Source organism: Vombatus ursinus, unplaced genomic scaffold (genome assembly GCF_900497805.2).
Source record: "Vombatus ursinus unplaced genomic scaffold, bare-nosed wombat genome assembly UNPS02015255.1, whole genome shotgun sequence".
NCBI lineage: Eukaryota > Metazoa > Chordata > Mammalia > Diprotodontia > Vombatidae > Vombatus > Vombatus ursinus.
The window spans coordinates 17,244,291-17,257,443 of NW_020955033.1; the positions used below are offsets into that span (position 1 = coordinate 17,244,291).

Genomic DNA, 13,153 nt, shown 5'->3' on the forward strand with positions numbered 1-13,153 from the left:
ATTGATAAAATCTATAAATTTCCACCAGAAGGAAACTCCAAGATTAAAACACCAATAAACATAGTGTTTAAATCTCAAACTTTTAATATCAACTATTTTGAAGAAAGCTTTTACCTATCAAGGAATGCCACTTCAAATATACCAGCATTACTCCTTGTCTATGATATATTTTAGAAGACACCAAAATGTGATCATCCAAAAACAAAAAAATAAATATGTTGTACCAAATATATATGTGTGTGTGTGTGTATGTGTGTATGAATGTATGTGTATGTATGTATATATACTCATATGTGTATATATGAAATTTTAGCTTAATCATTAATAAAAATTATCAACTTTCAGATGAAGTGAAGAATTTGAATCATCCCTGCAAAAGAAATCAGAAGGTAGTAAAATATTCAACAGAAAAACACTCCAGACAAGGAAGACAGAGCATTAAGGTAAGACAAAACAATGGCATCAGTGTTGTGGTCCCTAGAAGTGAGAATAAGACCATTATTGTGTTGTTCTGTTTTGTTTTTAAGAAAAAAAGGTAATATTGAAATAAGATGAAGAATAAAGATATTTAGAATGAAAATAATCTAGGTGGCTAATGCTTTGAGATGGTTAAGAGTCAGGAAGACAAAAGAAAGAAATATTCAATTACTAATTTCTGAACCAAAACCCATTTTCCAACATAAAGAGACTAAATACAACATGAGTGATGAGACAGAGTAGTCTTCTTGCTGGTAGAAATTCAACAGGGAAAAGTGGGAAGGGTTTAGGAATATATTCAATCTTATCTTTAATAGGAGCATTTTCTTTGGTATCTGACCACTGTTGGGGAGATTAAGAATGAAATTCTGGGGAAGATCTTTGTATGGGAAGTTGAAGTTAGATCCTAGTCTATAGGAAGGGAAAATGAGTCATTGTTGAGGCATATTCCCAAGGAGATAGGAGGAGTAAAGTAGACCTCCAACTAGATTTCTTTGGGGCAAATCATTCCTTAAGAGAACTTCTTATTTGATCAAAGGCTGAGCTCGGGCAACATCCCACCCAGGGGAGAAGGAAGTCAATCCTCTAGGCAAATCCAGAATAGAAGATGAGAAACCCAGGAATAGAAATAGGATATACTGACCTTAGCATAGATAAATGATTAAAATAAGAGAATAGAGTAACACCAAGACCATGACATGAGATAGAAAGTAATATTTGTCACAGCACAATTATTCCTCCATAAATTAATGCATTTTATAGTTATGATCATCAAAATGAGGTCTTTCAAATGTGAAGGAAAAAAAAGGCAGATAAGGTAGAAGTAGGTAACAAATGAAACTGTATTAATAAATGAAATATATAGAGAAGGGAGCAAAGTTTTCTCATTCCAGAAATTTGACCTTGCATAAGAGAAGTTGTGAGTATATACAAAGAACATATAAGTATAAAGCCTATGAATTAAAGATTGGAGTTTAAAATAGACTAAAAGGAGGAGGAATAGAAAGAAATTTGAGAGGTAAAGTAATGCTCAGAAAAGGACACCACAAATGAATGTTATCAGATAATGGATTGTGTTTGGGATAAGGAAGGTTATGAACTATGCTATTTATCTGGGCTATGAACTAGGAAAAAGATAAAAGAATAAAATAAAGTAAATATTACAGAAAATGTTAAAAATAAACTTGAAGATTTTAGAATATCAGAGTTACAGATAGGAAGTAGATTCTTTACCATGAAAATGAGATCAAGTTAGTGAAAGTCAAACTAATCACAGGGACAAATTTCTGCCTTAAAGAAGATGGAAATGGGGCTACTGCTGCTGCTGCTACCCCTGGGAGTAACTTCTCCCTCTCTCTCCAAAGCCCCAGCCCAGTAGCTGCCATAAAGATGAGTAGCTCAAAGGAAGTATCATGGATCTCATGGTTCTGTGGGCTTCATGACAATGAATTCTTCTGTGAGGTGGATGAAGACTATATCCAAGACAAGTTCAACCTCACAGAGCTTAAGGAACAGGTGCCCCACTATATATAGGCAGGCACTAGACATGATCCTCAACTTGGAGCCTGATGAAGAGTTGGAGGACAACCCCAACCAGAGTGACCTGATCAAGCAGGTTGCCGAGGTGCCGTATGGACTGAATTATGCCTGCTACATCCTCAGAAACCATGACATCACCCAGATGCTGAAAAAATACCAGCAGGGAGACTTGACTATTGTCCTGGTGTATATTGTGAAAACCAGCCCATGTTGCCCATTGGACTGTCAGACATACCAGGTGAGGCCATGGTGAAGCTGTACTGCCCCAAATGCATGGATGTTTACACTCCCAAGTTGTCCAGGCACCACTACACAGATGGTGCTTACTTTGCTCTTCATGGTGCATCTTGAGTACAGGCCCAAATGGCCTGCCAACCAATTTGTGCCCAGGGTGTGTGGCTTCAAGATCCAACCCTATGGCCTTTTAAGTGCAGCTTCAGGCAGCCAACAACTTCAAGAGCCCTGTTAAGACTATCCATTGACTTGTCTCTTCCCTTCCCTCCCAACACCTCAGGCTCTGACACCATTCCCCTGCCATCCAGTACATATACACCTTTCCAGAACCCTTAATGGTTTTTAGTTTAAATTAAGAAGTCATTATTGCAGAGGTGTGTTGGGAGTATGAAATAAAGTGGAGGAAAAGGCAAAAAAAAAGATGGAAATGGGACAAGGGGAGAATCTATACAGAAGAATTAATGGAAGAAGGCACTATCATAGTTACAATGTAAATGTCAGGAATTAAGCTCCATATTAAAATAAAAGAGAATGGAAGGAAAAAAAAATCTGTTGAATATGAGAAATACATTTTTTTTAAAAGAAGCTACATATAGAAAGAAAATGAGGAGTTCTGAAACAAATTTTACTACATGATTCCAAAAAAAGGCAGTTGACACATGAAATCATGATTTCAAATGAAGAAACAATAAAAAATCTCAATCTCAATATTCTCAAAAATCTCAATCTCAATCTCAAGTCTCATTCAATTGAGTGAGAAATTTCTTACTACTTAAAAGAACTACAAATAATCTAATAGCATCGTTCTTAAATGCATATGCATCAAAAGTCATGTTATTCAATCAATAAATATATGTAGTATACTATCATATAGCATATCTAATATATATAATATACAGTATATCATATATATAATATAGTGTGTATGTATGTGTATATATACATAAACACACATGTACATATATATACATACATATACATATGCATGCATGCATGCATACATACATACATACATACATATGTATGTTCCAGGCATAGGAGTTGAGCTCTGGATATACTAAGATAAGTAAAAGACCAATGCTATCAAGGAGTTCACAACCTAGTGTAAAGGGAGGACAACATGCAAATAAATATGTACAAAATATTATATATTGAATAAGTTGCAAGTAATCAACAAAACAATGGCATTAAAATTAAGAGGGATTTCCTCTAGAAAGTAAAATTTTAGCAGGGACTTAAAGGAAGCTAAGAGACAGAGATGAAGATGGAGAGCTTTCCAGGCATGGAGGTGAGTTAGTGAAAATGGTTGGAGTTGGGAGATAGAATGTATTTTTGGAGATTCCCCTTGATTATCTAAGTTGTTTTATGTGAGATAATTTACCCCCATTCTATCTCTCCTTTCCTCTTTTTCTCAGTGGATCCTTCTTTCTCAATCATTATTTTTTTTAAGATATCCCATCATAGTCAACTCATGCTTGTGCCTTCTGTCTATGTGTATCTTCCTTCTAACATCCATAATAATAAGTAAGTTTTTAGGAATTATAAGGATCATCTTCCCATCTAGGAATATAAACAATTTAACCTTTTGAATCTCTTATAATTTTTCTTTTCTTCTTATGTTTCTCTTGAGTCTTGATTTAGGAATCAAATTTTCTATCCAGCTCTGGCCTTTTTCATCAGGAATGCTCGAAAGTCCTTTATTTCATTAAGTATTCATTTTTATCCTGAAGAATTACACTCAGTTTTGTTAGGTGGGTGATTCTTGGTTTAATCCCTGCTCTTTTACCTTTGAGATATTCCAAGAACCCTTCTCCTTTAATGCAGAAGTTGATAAAACTTCTGTTATCTTGATTTTGGCTCCATAATATTTGATTTTTTTTTTCTTTCTGGCCCTGGAACTGTGACCAGGGTTCCTGTTCTCCTGTGACTGTAGGCTCCAATGTGTTAGTACTCCTCCTTGCCCTAGGACTGTGACCCAGAATTGAATATGAGCAATGCAACAGAATTTTGCACCCAGTGCAAGGAAAGGGTTCCCTGTAATCTCCTTTTAACTGGTTGTCCAACCCCTAACCATCTATGGGCTGGAAGTTCTAGAAGGCACCACTGTCATTGCACACAACCCTAAGGCCTACTACTGATTTCCCAGGATGGCCTGAGCTAGACTGCACTCTACTCTCACCCCAGTGAGACAAATTTTCTTCTGCAAATCTTTTAAGTTTTCTTGGGCTGGAAAATTGTTTCAACCTGTCCTTTTGTTGGTTCTGCAGCTCCAGAATTTGTTTTGAAGTGATATTTTAAAGGTGTTTGGCAGGGAATTTGGAAGAGCTCAGCACAGTACCTGAGTTTACTCTGCCATCTTTGTTCTGCCCAAGCATTCAACTTAAAAATAAAAGAAAAAAAAAAATAAAAACTCCAAATGAATACAATTGAGATATGGGGGAAGAGGGTAAAGAACAAAGATAACATTGATAGGAAGACTGGAAATGCTGAAATGAAGTAAATGTTACTCTTTTTTTCTAAAGACTAATAACATTGATAGATAATTAGCTACATTGGAAAAATAGGGAGTAAAATAAAATTATCAAAAAAAAAAGATAAAAGTTTATTTTCCCCCAATGAACACAGAAGAAATTATACAAATAGTCAGATGCTCCTATACAAAATTAAATGCTGACAAAATTGAGAATTTAAAGGAAATGGATCATTTCCTAAAAATATTTTATATATTCAGATTAACAAAATAAGATCGAAAGATTTAAAATAATCTAGTAATAGAATAACTCAATGAAATATAAGTTAACTACTAAAGAATAATAACCCTCTGCTAGATATGTTTATCAATTAATTCCATCAATTTTAAAAATAATAACTATACTAAATTGTAATTCTCAATAATTAAAAATAGATGCATTTTATGAAACTGACTTTATGAAATATATATTGTGCAGATACTCAAGCGAGGGAAGGATAAAGCAGATAAAGTTAAGAATATATCAAACTCACTAGTAAAATATTGATGTAAAAGTTTTAATTGAATCTTAGAGAAGAGACTACAGCAATCCATATATGAAACATATTAGCATATTAAATTTATACCAGGTGTGCAATGATGGTTGACAATAAGGAAATATTTAGATAATCCATTGTACAAATATAATTTTAAAATTATTATTATATATTATATATTGTATATTATTATATTATATATATTATATATTATATTATTATATATAGAAGATTTAGAAGAGGCCTTTAACAAAATAAATCATTCCTTTATATAAAAACACATAAAACATAGGAACAGTCTCCACAGTATTATGAAAATTATAAAACAAAGATTAATAGCTCATATTTCAACTGGTGACAGGAAGTCACATAAGGAAAGGTACATTCATGTAAACCCAGCCTACTAGTGGGTATATAAGTTTGGAAAAATGGACCCAGAGCCTTTCTGTTACATAGAAACAAAGGAAGGTACCAAAATAAGGTCAAAATGGTATGCAATTAAGATATAAATGCTGATACTATAAGCAAACTAGGAGAGTAAGGAATAGTTTACCTGTCAGTTTTATGGAAAAGAGAAGAATTTGTGACCAAACAAGAGATAGAGAACATTATGAAATGCAAAATGGATAATTTTGATTACATTAAATTGAAAAGGTTTTGCACAAACAAAGCCAATGCAACCGAGATTAAGAGGGAAGCAGAAAACTGGGAATTTTTACATCCACCTTCTTATAACTAGGCCTTATTTCTAAAATATATAGAGAACTGAGGCAAATTTATAAGAATACAAGTCATTCCCAATTGATAAATGGTCGAAGGATGTGAACAGGCAGTTTTCAGATGAAGAAACTAAAGGTATGTATAGACATATGAAAAAATTCTCTAAATCACTATTGATTAGAAAAATGCAAATCAAAACAACTTTTATGTACCACATAACACCTCTCAGATTGACTAACATGACAAAACAGGAAAATGATAAAGGCTGAAGAAGATGTGGCAAAATTGGAACACTAAAGCATTGTTGGTGGAGTTGCGAAATGATCCAACCATTCTGAAGAACAATTTGGAACTCTGTGCAAAGGGCTACAAAAGTGTGCATATCCTTTGATCCAGCACTACCACTTCTAGGTCTGTATTCAAAAGAGATCATATAAATGGGAAAAGCACCCACATGTGCAAAAATATTTATACCAGCTCTTTTTGTAGTGGTCAAGAATCGGCAATTGAGGGGGTATTCATCAGTTGGGGAATGGCTGAACAAGTTATGGTATATGAATGTAAGGGAATACTATTGTGCTATATTGTGCTGAAGGCAGACTTCAGAAAAACCTGGAAAGACTTGAATGAACTGATGCTGAGTGAAGTGAGTAAAACCAAGAGAACATTATACACATTAACAGCCACAATGTGTGGTGACTAACTTTGATAGACTTATCTCTTTTCAGCAATGCAAGGATCCAAGACAGTTCCAAAGGCCTCATGATGGAAAATACTATCCACATCCAGAAAAAGAACTATGGAGTCTGAGTGCAAATTGAAGCATGGTATTTTCTCTCTCTCTCTCTCTCTTCTTTTCTTTTTGTTTATTTTTCTTCATGTGGTTTCTTCCATGGGTTCTAATTCTTCTTTACAATATAATTAATGTGAAAATAGGTTCAATATGAATGTAGATGTAGAGCTTATATCAAATTGCATGCTGTCTCAGGGTGGGGTGAGGGGAAGGAAGTAAAGAAAATTTAAAACTCAAAATCTTATAAAAATAAATGTTGAAAAATAAAAATAAATAAATATTAAAAAAAATTTATTAACTATTGTGCTATAAGAAATAATGAGCAGACAGACTTCAGAAAAACCAGGAAAGATTTATTTGAACTGATGCTGAGTAAAGTGAGCAGAATCAGGAGAACATTGTACATAGTAACAGTAACATTGTATGATGATCAGCTGTGAATGACAGCTATTCTCAGCAATACAATGATTCCTGTGATTTAGCTCATGCTGAGGAAGTTCCCTCTACTAATGCAGGTCAACAACTGCTCTATAATTTATGGTATAGAGAATTGTCCAGAAACACTGAGAGATTAAATGACTTGCCCAATGTCATATAAGCAGTATATGCCATAGTCAAGACTTAATCCCACATCTTTCTGACTCTAAGACTGCTTCTCTATGCACTATACCTTGATGCCTCTCTTGAACTTCATTTTGAAGCAATAATCATTTAAAAGTATTTGGTCATAATTAAAGAAAAATAGGAAAATAGGTCAGTGAAAGAGATAACAAACACAATAGCTTATAAGTCATTGCTAAGTTGTTTCTGACTCTTCATGACTCTATACTGGAATGGTTTGCCATTTTTTTCTACAACTCATTTTACAGATAATTAACTGAGACAAACAGGGTTAAATTACTTGCCCACAGCTAGAAATTGCCCAAGCCTAAATTTGAACTGAGGAAGATGAATCTTCTTCATTCGTTGCCCAGTGCTGTATCTAATGTACCAACTAGCTGCCAGAGCCTATAAGTAGATTCACTAAAAATTGAATACCTGAATTATCAGTCAGAGGACTCCAAGTTCAACAAGAACTGTTAGGAAAACTGAAAAGTAATTTGAAAGTAATTAGTTTAGGTCAGCACCTTTTATCTTATGCTCAAATCATAAAAACAAATAGAGCAGAACAGCAATGCGTACTTTCACAACTATTATTAAGGGGAGAATTTTTAACCAAACAATGCAAAGATGTGATCATAAAATTTAGAATTTAGAATCAATCATTTTATTGGATAAAGTTTTTTTTAATTGTGCAAGCAAAATAAGTGCAGTTCAAATAAAAGGCAAGCTATTGAGTGGGGGAGGAATATTTACATCAAAATTTCTCATAAAAATCTCACATTCCAGACACTTGGGAAATTAACCTGAGTGCATAAGACCAAGAACCATTCCTCATATAAGTAGTCAAAGAATACGGACAAATGCTTTTCAAAAGAATAAATGCTAATGATCAAAAATATGAAAAAATGTTTCAAATTATGAATAATGAGATAAATGAAAATTCAAACAAATCAGATTTAATCTCACATTTGTATATGAAGATTATTCAGGTGATACAATTCCATTAAGTCTTATGCCAAGACCTCTACAGATTTGGTTTTGGATCTATTGCTTTTTCTCATTTTTATATTGTAATACTGGTCAAAATATTTCAACACATGCCATAGCATGTTATAAGTTGATTATTTATTCAAACTGGTTTTGTCTTGGACTTCCATCTCTCTCCACTTAGAAATTAATTGAAATATTTACTGGCTCTGATTGCTTCTGGGCCTTTTTGGTCTCTTTATTAAGGTAACTCCTTTACATTGGTTATATATTTTTTATAATGATAATCAAAGTAAATACTCTGGCTTTTTAAACATGTCTCCCATTTTTCAACATTGACAATTAGTCCATAAAGGTCATGCTTAAGTTGCTTCAATTACTTGCAATACCTTCTCAGCTTAAGTCTATTGAATAATTTTTTTAATTTTTACCCTAAATTATAAATGGAAAGTACAGACAAAGTACAGACAATCTAAGTTTCATTTTGTATTTTTGGAATGTGGGTCAGTGCTTACTATATCCAGCATCTTTGACTCTCTTCAAAAAGAAAGTATTCGTTATTTATATGTGTTACATTTCCAGAATAATCTACAAAACTTTGACCTCTTCTCTCTGTCATGTTTTTGAACATACTCTTCACCATTTCCCCCTTTATGTACCTTCCCATTGAAATTCACAGTTTATCAAAGTAAATGTTTTCTTGATTTGGAAGGTCTTATGATGTTCATGCTAGAATTTCCTACCTTTGTAACCTCTGCAAAAAAAAATGTTGGCAAATAAGTTGAAATTATCTTAATAGTTATCTTTTTGCTTATGTTCATCATCAATCAATGAGGTTTCATTATCCATCTGCAATATACCAAGCATTGTGTTAAGAACTGTGGCTACAAAGAAAAGGTGAAAACAGGTCCTCCACTCAAGAAGCTTACAATCTAATTGAGACAATATGCAAACAATTAGTGTGTGTGTGTGTGTGTGTGTGTGTGTGTTCAATCCTTAACTTTTGCAGGGATACCCTTCCTAGAAAGTAGCACAAAAGTCAAAAATGCAAATTTTGATACATTGAACCTATGGGTAATAGGGGATTAGGTTCCCACAATGACCAAAAACTATAATCTTTCACCAGACGTTGTAAAAATACATCTTTCTGAATATAATTCTTCATAACAAAACATAAATTCTCATAATGTATTTTTCCTAACACAGTCACTATGTAATAACTCATATAATGCATAAAATAAAATTGATAACATGAAAAACATTTTTCTCATTAGTAATTTCTTAAAATTCTTTGACCTTTTGTGCTAACATCTCAAATTTTTAAAAAGTTGATTTCAGACAATATTCACTTTTTATAATACATGAAATCTACAGTACCATAAATACTGTATAGCAAATAAAATTCTTAAAACTAAATTTTTTTTAAGTTGAATCTTACCTTCCATTGTGTCAGATGGATGTTGTACTATGTATCATACTGCTATAAAACTCTCTACCTTAGCCACCCTCTAAAAAACAAGGGAGAGGTTGCTGGCGCTACTAGTGAGATCTGACATCCTCTCTGACACTATTCTTCATGGCTGATGGGTGGTGTTGGAGATCATGAAATATACACCAGCTTGAAATAATCCATCAGCAATATCTGCTTCAGGTTCTGTTTGAGATACTTAAGGGTCTTGGAATATGCGAATACAGCGGAGGCAAGTTGACATTTAACCTTGAAGCTACAGTGTATAATGTGATGGACAAACAATGAAAATATGTAGCAAATACACAGGAGCTCTTTAGCAAACAAGGAAAATATGCAATAAATGCAATAGGAGCTCTTTACCCTACAAAGGTAGGGTGAACAAGATCAGTGAAGCACCTAGTAGGATACCAGCCACTCCAAAAACTTGAGTACATCATGCCTCTCATGTTTTTCCCACTGCTGATAGCTGAATGTGCACAGTTGCCAAAATGAAAGTGAAAATGAAGTTAATAAAAGCATATAAATGCTTGAAGTACCATATGTATATATATATGTGTGTGTATATACATATATATATATATATACATATACATATATATGAAAAATCGGAGATAATCTCAGAGGGGAAAACCGGCATTAAGGAAAATGAGGAAATTCTTCTAGAAGTTGATATTTTAGCTGAGACAATGGAAGCCAGGAGGTAGAAAGGAGGAAGTAGAAAATTCTGAGCATGGAGGATGGTCAGTGAAAATGCACAACTGGGAGATAAAGCATCTTGTGTAAGGAACAGAAACTTAGGATACCTAAAGAAAGAGGGAGATTAGCATTTTCTATTACTGTTGCATAGAGAATAGATGCAATATGTTTGCCTTTGGACATGTTCAGAGTACCAATGAGAGAAAAATTGATACTACTCAACCTTTGTCAGGGAGAGGAGATGCACCTAGATTTGGGTGACATAGTACTTTTACTTCTGTTTGAGTTGTATTACTAGATCTCTATGAAAACTTATTGGGAAAACATCAAAGTATTATTTATAGCTCTCCTTTCTCCCAGATTTGTCATCTACTGTGGCTGGCTTAGTTTCTGCCCCACAGACAAGGGTTCAGCTCACGGTTAGGGTGATGACTTTGAAATCTTTATTCAACATAGATAGTATAAGGTTCTGAGACTCCCTTTCTCTCAGGGGTACATCTAAGAGAATCCCAGATGTGACATATTCCTTATAATTCAATACTGTTCAAACTTCTAGCCAAAATCATGACTGTATCTGTCGCTTTTTGAAATTCAAAATATCAGCCTATGCATTGTAAGCTCCATCTTCATTGCAATTATTAATTTCCTCACCTACTTTTCAAAACATTTTCCAGACTCTCTCAAATCCAGTGAATTCCCACACCACTCCACTTCAACTATTAATTAGCATGATCATATCTAAGACTTCGTCTGCATGCAGAAATTCTCCACTTTCAAAAGATTGAGTATTTGAAATGTCTTCTCTGATGATAAAAATAGCATAGTCATACAATGGTAAAAATTTCAAGTCAATAGCTAAATATAAATATTACGTATTCTTTAACATTCCATCTTAACATTATTCCTTAAAAACACTGATTTGCTGTTATTCCTTTATTCAAAAGTCTTCTATAGTTCTTTCCCCACAGCCTCCTAAATAAAGTACAAACTCTATGCCTTGACATCCGAAGATCTTCATGATTTCATCCCAACCAACCTTTTAAGCCTTCACTTTCACAATTTCTTTTAAACATGACAGATTCTAAATCAAAACTGCTGCTTACTGATACAAGGACCCTTTTCTGACGCTGCACCATTACTCAATCTATTCCCTCTACCTGAAAACATATTTCCTGTTGTTGTTTGTATTGTTAAAATGCTACCCACCGTTTCAAGCTCAGCTCCATTGCAATCTCCTCCATGCTGCCTTTCAATAGCCTCAACTGAATATGATCTTTTCCTCCCTTAAATCTCCATAGTACTTTATCACAATTCTTGTGTGACATATATTCTTCATTTTATTATAGGTATGTGGGTTTTTGTTCTCTGCCTCCAACCCTATTAAAACATAAACAACTTTAAAGCAAGGACTATCTTTGTTTTTGCATTTGATTCTCCTTTCCCCCAACTAGTAAGTATTTAATTAATGATTTTTATTTACTCATTCATCTAGTCATTCATGTCTTAGAAAGGCAATCTACCAATATGGATAGAATGTGAACCTTTGAATCTGGAAATGTCAAGGTATATGGGGCTTTCAGAGAGGAATAACACTTCTGTTGTGAGAGCTTGTCAAGCCCTTTTCAGCCCTTTTCATCTTTGGTGTCCACCTTGACTCAAGTCCCACCTGTGGTTCCAAGAAGTTGAAGCATGCACAGTGGCCACACCCCAGTAAAACTATTTGGGCAGATGAGCTAAACCAGGATGAGGGTAACCAAAAAGCCTCAAACCCATTAGTGAGTTAGGGGGATGTCTATCCCAAGCGTATGAAAAATTCCCCCAGTGAAATGGGTGGATGAGAACAATTCATTCCAACAGACCTGAAGGGAGTGGAAGCAGGTGTTGTGGAATGCTTAGATGCCAAGGTCAGCCACTGCATTCCAGGCCATCACTAGTTATCCTGACTTTTGGTCTTGCCACTGGACTTTGATTACTGTGGAAGAGAAACTAAGGTTGACAACTTTGTATAACTCTGCCTCACTTAAATCTAATTCACGGGTAAGTCTAGACACCACCCGGTGATGTCACTAGCCCTCTTAAAAATGAAAGACAAACAAGTGGCGCAGTGGATAGAGTAGTTGGTCTAGAATCAGGAAGAGCTGAGTTCAGTTCTGGCCTCAGGGACTAGCTCTGTAACCCTTGGCAAGTCATTTAACTTTAATTTCCTTAACTGTAAGATGAGGATGTTATTTTGAGTGCCTGTGTTTTGAGGATCAAGCAAAATAATATTTATAAAGGGCTTAGCACTGTGCTTGGAACATGATAGGTAATTAATAAATGCTTCCTTCGTTCCTTCTTTCTTTCTTTTCTTCCTTCTTTTCTTCCTCCTTCCTTCCTTTTTTTTTCCTTCCTTCTCTCTATTTTTCCTTCTTAAGTGGACATGGGCAAGTCAATTAACCTTAGCTATAGCTCCCTTATCTAAAAAATGGGGATGATAGCACTAATAGTTACCTCACCAATTGTGAGGATTAAATGAAATAATAAACATAAAATCCAATTGTAATCTTATTTTTTTTTTGGCTAGGCAATGGGGTTATGTGACTTGTCCAAGGTCACACAACTAGTAAGTGTCAAGTGTCTGAGGCTGG

General features: G+C 34.3%; 1 pseudogene; it reads left to right on the forward strand.

Moving 5' to 3' along the window:
• Positions 1 to 1,860: 1,860 nt before the first annotated feature.
• LOC114031707 lies at positions 1,861 to 2,498 on the forward strand (annotated as a pseudogene).
• The last annotated feature ends 10,655 nt before the right edge of the window (positions 2,499 to 13,153 follow it).